The sequence below is a fragment of the Platalea leucorodia genome (assembly GCF_965183815.1).
Source record: "Platalea leucorodia genome assembly, chromosome: 18".
Taxonomy (NCBI): domain Eukaryota; kingdom Metazoa; phylum Chordata; class Aves; order Pelecaniformes; family Threskiornithidae; genus Platalea; species Platalea leucorodia.
Window position 1 is genome coordinate 4,119,878 of NC_138840.1, and position 7,750 is coordinate 4,127,627.

The following is a 7,750-nucleotide window of genomic DNA, read 5'->3' on the forward strand; positions in this document are numbered from 1 at the left end:
GGGGTCTTTGTTCTGCTCTAAAACAAAACAACAAGCTTCAATGGAAGATTTGCCAAAGCCTAAATAACAAAGGTCAGTGCTGCCCCGTGCTCTTTTCACTGGATATGTATTTATGTATATGGGGATGAACGTTGGTCATATACTTTTGAGCTGGTTTTCTCATCACTGAAGAGGGGTGATGATTCCCTTTCTGCTTAATCTCCCTTGTTCTGGTGACCAGGATACTCAAAACCAGACATGAAGTCTAGAAGGGTGTACCACAATGCCATCTTAATGTCTCCAGTGCTTTTAAACATGCTTAAAATCACTTATGAAAGTAGAAACCCCTCAAATTCTTCAAGCAGAAAAGAATTTTTCTGACCCTAAATCTGGCAATTGTTTAACTGTGACCAAAGAGCAAGACACAAACGCAAAATTCAACCACAAATCTTTGCAGAAGCATGTGAAAAACGCAGCTTCTTGCCTCAAGGTCCAGCCCAGTATCTTGCTTTATTAGGTGGAGAGATGAAATGTTATCTTTGAAATATGAATAATGAATAGGCTACAGTACCTTCTAGACATCACCTGTCAGCCCTCTTGGTCATAGTCCTGAAGACCAGGCTGGATGCTGAAACTGGCTGCTTCTCATTTCTCACCAGCTACCTGCCTACCTTGGCTGCAGTGCTCAAAGCCAGGTCTGGAGGAGGCCGTGGGGTGGGCTAGCTGGGTGGAGCTTCTCTCCTTGTTAATTTAGGGAGGTATTTGAAAGCACAGTCCTTCCCTTAGGATTCCTTATCAGAGTCTGTAGGTGCTGAAGTGGTGTGTGACAGTCCTCACAGCACTGGGACATCTTCACCAGGCTGTCTTCCACTAGCCAGGACCAAAAGCCTACTAACTGGGTCTGCCCAAAATATTATTAGGAGAAATGCTGGCAAATCACTTGGCTTCTAAACCAGAAAAGGGTTCCTTATTGTGATCCAACTAAATTGCGTTAAAAATCCTTTTCCATCTCTTTAAATGCTTCAGATTCTACCTCTAATTAAATTCCCATTAATAATGCTCTTGGCTATTTAGTTACTGCAGCAGGGTTAAACATTCCCTAAGCCTCTTGGTTTAATTGACTTCGATAATACAGCTAAAGCAGCTAAAGTACCTTCAACGCATCTCTTGCAGAGCTGGGGTTTGTTTCAACGTGCACGAGGAGTCGAGCCTTTGGGTGCACACTTGATCTCCCAAATGAACCTGATGTTTCGTGCCTCTTAGCAAGCCAGGCGATCCTTCTGCTTCACGCAGTATTTTCTCTCCAAGGCTCAGAATAGTTCCCCGTGAAAGCCTGGCTCAAAAAACCTTGAAATCTGATAAAATGTATAGATTTATTGTGAGTTTCCAGCCAGGTCAGGGGCTGAGTTCTAGACGGGAAGTGGTTTTGGTTTTCTGAAATGTTAGATGATTTGGCCAACACAAACTGAACACGAGCTGTCCCAAGCCTGTTAATGAGCCAGACGATGGCGCTATCAATGCTGGTTTTGAGACTGATACAAGACTCTTTTTAATATGCTACTGTTGCACATTTTTTCTTCTCTAAACTGATTTACTGATGTGAGTCTCTCCAATACAGGCTGAGAACCAATTCACACAAATATGCTTAATGCTGCTCCACATATTGCTTTTTTTTTTTCCAATGCAGAGGAGAAATGAGCAGCAATTCTTTGATGCAGAGAGTAGATTGAGCTGATGATCTCAGCACTCGCAGAACAGATATGTGAGAGGGACTTGACCACCTTTAGAAGCAGCAGCATCTCATGGAGGTGGAGATGCTCCAAGACCCCAGAGATATCCATTAGATTACCTGACTGACTGTGGCTTTTTCCCCCCATCTGACCCGGAGCAAAAGCTCCAGTGGAAAAAGAGCTTTTTGCTTTGAGTATCTGCGTGTTGCTTTGGGTGTCTGTGTGTTGCTTTGAGCACTTCTGTTTTGCTTGATTTCTTATTCTTCTCTAGGCATTCTGGTGCCACTGCCTTCAGTTGGAGGAGACATGCCTCTCCCTCTGCATGAATCAACCAAACACATTTCACTGGTCTCCCTATGCCACAGAAAGGGAAACTGAGGTATGGAGGAAAAGGAAATAACTCATGGAATATCGTGGACCCAGTCAGAGGAGGGAGCAAAATTGCAGAATGGGTGAGAGTGATCCTGGTCTTCTCTCAAAACCAGTCTCAGTGCCTGAGACTGCAAGAAAAACCTCTAAAGGTCTAAGCACATCCCCAGAGACTGCCTGCAGGTAGTCCTCAGGGCTGGGGGAGGTGGAATTGTGCCCTATTTGCTGCAGAAGTGTTTTGTTTTATTGACACAGGATAACTCTCCTTGAGGCTCCTTCCCTCAGCCGTGGGCTGGTCCCAGTGCAACAATGCTGCAAACCCCAGTTATGTGCTGGAAGTGCTCCCATGCACCATTCACAGCCTTTTAGCCAAACGTTTGATAAACCTGTGCACTGATGGGAAATGTTTTCTGGTGAAGGTAACCAGCACAGGTTGCTCTAGCAATCCAGGCCACACCTTTTTGTAAGAGGCTCTTTGACATAGAAACTCAGTAAAACTTCTGATTCTACAAATCCTCCTGGATGTTAAACAGTGCCAAAGCTGGCACAAAATACAGTGTCAGTAAAGCCTGGAGAGGATCGGAAGCATTTTTCTGGTGCTGGCTTCTATCAGACTTTGAAATGGCATCCGGAAACATGATGGAGCTGCTAGCAGCCTGGCAAAAATAATGCATAATGCAACAGGAACAACAGTGCTCAAAACTAGGCAGATCGAGTCATAGTGTCCGCTATGATGGAAAGGTCTCTCCTATCCCAAGGGTACTCTGATGTCCATGAGTGGGTATAAATAGACCTTGAAGAGGGCAAAGACAGCAACTTGGCCGCGTTCCCTGGCATCTCCTTGAGCTGACGTAAGCGAATGTGCTGACTGGCCCTGGAGCAGCAGAGGGAATCCCGGGTGATGGATGTATGGCGTTTCTCCAGGAGCCTGTCACTGCAGACTGTCCTGCACCACAGGGACCATGCTGCCCTTATTGGTTTTCTTGCTGCCTTGGTTCCTGCTGATTTGAATGACACCTATAAACCTTCCAGGAGTCAGACCCTAGAGCCTGGGACAGGAGCCATTATAATTGCATAAATCAAACATCATAAAAAAGACGGGCTTTACCTTAGCTTTCCTGCAGACAGTTCATTAAGATAATTACTAACTTGTATCAGTCGAACATCGCTGCAACTGCTGTCCCCGGTGGTGGGCCCAGAATGACAGAAATTGGCAGTGTGGTCATGCATCAGCCCAAATCCTTTTGCTGCCGTTTGCTTTCCGTCTGTGCGCTCATCCATCAGGCCAGACGCCTCTACAGACTCCAGCTGAGGATCTCTCTCATGCATGTGTCTGCCCACAGGATTTTGTAACATTTCTGCTAGTGAAAGTTATTTTACAAAGATGTTCCTCTTCTTGGATGATCCCAGAGTCTTTATTACTACATGTTCCTACCCTGGTCCTTTTGTACGGTTTGCCTTGATCCAGCTGGTGTGTTGGCTCATTCACCTTAGAGAAAAAGAGCTGCCCGCACAGTGACCTTCATCTTTACAAATCACAAGTCTCATATTGCTGTTTTATTCAAGCAATTTAGTAGGACAGGTATAACCTTAGGGACTTCTGGGCCAGGCCAGCATTGTTGGTGGCACTGTGCAGGTGGAGAAGTCAAGGCACGGAGGGAAGACATGAGCTGCCCAAAAAGTTTTGCAGGTGGTCAGCAGGAGAGCCAGGAATAGCACCCAGGAGGCAACTCGGTCCCAGGGGGAAGATGTGGGCAAGGTTAACGCAGCGAATAAAAAATGATCCCTCTGAAATAAATGTGACCCATAAAATACATAAACATTGACTAGCCATAAACAGCATTTACTATTTACAGCATCAGAGCACAAGGATATTTGCCAGCCATTTGCAGCTTAAAGGATAAACAGCAGTTCTTTTGATCCTGAGTTGTCGAAAGGGTTATATTTAAAGCCATTCATTTCTCCCCAGTCTTTCACCCTTTACATCATTTGTTTTATGCTTTGCACCGATCCCACTGCCGTAAATATCACTTTCGCAATACCGTGGTGGTGCAGTAAATATCCTTTCCGGTAACGAAGCAGGCTGGGAGGGACCCCTCCACTCCCTGTAACAACCTGAAATAGAAACACTGTGGGGATAAAAATACAAGAATTGGAGCTTTGTCTAAATGGCAGCTTTTGTCACCCTTTCTCTGAGTATTTGAAAAATGGAAGCTGTGAATCCAGCTCAGAAACACTCACCTGGAAACATCAAAGGAAGCCTGAAAAAGACAAAAAAATTACCGAGCATTTTGCTAAACCTTGGAGCTTTCTGGTGGCTGGAGGGCAAGAAAGCTGTGTTTACTACAACTAACCAGTTTGTTTAGAATGAAATAAAAATCAACAGTAACCTACTCAGGATTTGGCTGCTTGTCCCTTCCCAACCCTCTTCTTGCTCCACTGCCTCAACTAGCATGACCTAGCTGCACCTCCAGATCCCTTCTAAGAAGTATTTATGGCCCAGGGCTAAAAACATTGTGCTTTTTTTTTTTTTTTTTAAAGAAAAATCCAATATTTTAAAAACCTTAAACTCTATTGGAAGTCTGAAAATGTCTTGAGATCCCTGAAGTCTGATTTCCTTTTTTCCCACAGAAAACCTTCACATTCTTCTGGGTCATTTACATGGAACAGCCTTAGGGACTGATTCATTTTGATTTTGCCATTTTGGTTTGTTGACGTGTGGCATTTATACTAAGATATTAAATGTAATAATGGTATGTTTATTGGAAATACGTAAACAGAAAACTAAAATAGTGATTTAAAATAAAACTTCAGCAAAACACATTGGAAAAGTAAAATGCCAAATCAAAAGAAAGCACGTCTGCACTATTGAAACTAAAATGTCATTTTTCTTGGCTTTTCCCATCTATCTACATTGCTGTGGAATGTTATGCATATAGTGATAGGGAAAGAATCTACATTTATGTAGTTTATGCCATCAGACTTGCTTGTCTGATGACAAATGAGAAGTTACCACCTCTCCCAGCTGTAATACTGCCCATGTTAGTACGTGCTTGCTTTTTAGTACTTTTTGTACTTATTCTTAAACTGGGCTTTGCTCTTTCCTGGCCCATCCCAAGGCTGGCAGATTTGACAATCCAAAGAATGAAGGCATCCAACAGAGTCGTATTTTAGCATCAGGATTTTACAAACCAGGAAAAGGCTGTTAGAAAAACAAGGGAGGATCTGAAGGAGAATGCGGCCCAGTGAGCAAACCATGAATAAGTTAGGGCATCGCTCAGAGCTTTGAGCCACCAGCCACTGAAAGAAAACTTCTCTCTTGCCTGGGTGCAGAGGATGATGCTTCCCTGACTGGTCATGCTGGGGAGGACAAGCTGCATCTCCTGAGTTCACGCTGGAGTCTTCTGCTGGACCTGACTGCCTTTGGAAAGCCGTTTATTTTAATTCAGTCTCATTCACCTGCAGGCAGAAGCCTTGGCTGTAGTTAGGCTGTGTCACTTGTTAGGGCGGTGCAAAGGCTCTCCAGCCCTGCTAAGCACTTACAATATTATTATTTTCCAGCTGAAGTCTCCCAGCAGTTTAAGCACTCTGACGGTGAGCTTCATGCTGCCATGTCATTAAACGTGTCTCATCCGTGCTGTGACATCCAGGCGCTGCGGACAAGCTTAGTGCAGCCAAGCTCATTCATCCGAGCCAGCCGACAACGGGCGTCAGCAACCATGGTCTCACACCAGCGATGACAAGACGGCCCCAGCAGCTCCAGCCCCTCTGCCCACCCGCTGGTGGGAGCATGGAGGCTGCAGCCATTGGCAAAGTACTTTTACCCATAGTGCTGGTGGAGCAGAGCAGATCACCCCATCATGTACTGGAGATTTCTCAAAAAAATATTTGTAACCTCCATCCTGAGAATAGTCCCGATGGCCATAATCTGAACAGAGATGTGGAGAGCAAGGGATGGGGGTGCAAACCCAGGTCAGAAAAACCCATATGGGCGCAGGCATTGTCTTTCACTATCACCCTCTTTGCCTTGATACAAAGCAACTACATGCCTTTTCTCGTCCATCTGCACTCAGATAATAATACAACAAGAATGTTGTTTGGGGGAAAAGCTCCCTGGCTATACACAACAATTTCCCATCAGTCTGAAGCATTTGATTTCAGCAGGAGCAAGGTGGGACCAGGATCTTCTGCCGACCATCCAGCAGTGGAAGGAAAGAGGGGATCTGGGTATTTAAAACAAGCACTTTTTAGTAAGGAGACATGGATGTGAATGTGTTGGAGGGAGAGGCAGACCTTCCTTGTGCCAGGACACGTGAAGCCTACAATAGCGGCTCTACAGAATGGCAGGGCTGCTCTGGGGCCAGCATGAGCTGTTAATGGTTTGTCTGTTTACGTTGCAAGCAGGCTCGGGAAGAGCTTTAAATGCATATTTTCCTCTTGAAATATTGAATCCAGTGTTTTCATTTTCAGAGGCCTCGGGAAAAATTATGTTTCATATTTTAAAAATAAACAGTGCTTTTACAGAGATACAAATGCAGACCTATAGTATCCAGCACACCTTTGCCTCTCGCCTTATTTTCAAAGCTTTAATGTTGCTTGTGTGCCACAACCTCTGCTAGTGAAAATATTCACCTGAAATGTATTTATCTTTCTTTGCTAATTAACAGCAAAATGACACAGAGAAACTTTATATTTTCCTCAGCAAGAACAGCCATAGAGACTTCATTTACAGAGGGCTCTGAATGATCCCTATTCATGGCAAGCAAGTACTGTCTGCACCAATAGATCCTTGTATGCATGGCAAAGCAACAGGAGAAACCCCATCACAGGCAGGGCTGGAGGTAAAATCTGCCGGATTTTATGCTTTTATTTCACTTTGTTCCCCAATAGTCGTAAATGTATGGGTGTAGCTGTTCTATGTATTTGGGGAGCAAACGTACCTGTGTGCATATAAGCACACAAGGATATCAGTGAATAGTATTTATACATATTAGCACTCATCTAAATCCATGCATATATAAACACATCCATGAAAAGCATGCATGGAGGAGAGTTATGCGTCTGCATGTATGTGCACACATACATATTTATATACATAAGCATGTATGGCCATATGCATATATATTTATGCATCCATTCAAAGGCATAAGCATTTATACGTGAAGTTTTTATACCAGGCTCTTTGTGCATGCACATGTATACGTGAAGGTCTGCATGTGTTTTCTATACTACTCCATGACCATAATCTGTAATTTTCACATCCTGCATGGTAGCCCTTTTAATCCCAGGGGCTCTGCAATCACAAGCAAATAAAATAAGACACCACCAAGCTTGGAAAAGGGCCTCAGTGACAGAAAGAGGTGAAATGGGAGCAAAAAAAGCTCATCTGGAGCATTTGCTCCTTCTGGCTAAAAATTACCAGTAGCTCCAGAGATGGTAGAAAGCCTGTGATTGATGGTGTGTACCTGGGAAGATAGCAGTGGGACAAATCCATGCTGATTTTGCATGAGAACATAGCCATCTTTTAATATTTTAATTAACACTTTTAATGTTGAAAGAGTTAAGAATAGCCTGGCAACTTCACTAAGGACAGGTCCTTTTTTTCCTAATCAAAGAGCTTTTCTCCACAGGAGCTCTCAGTCTCTGATGAAGCACTTTTGGAGTAAAGAGTG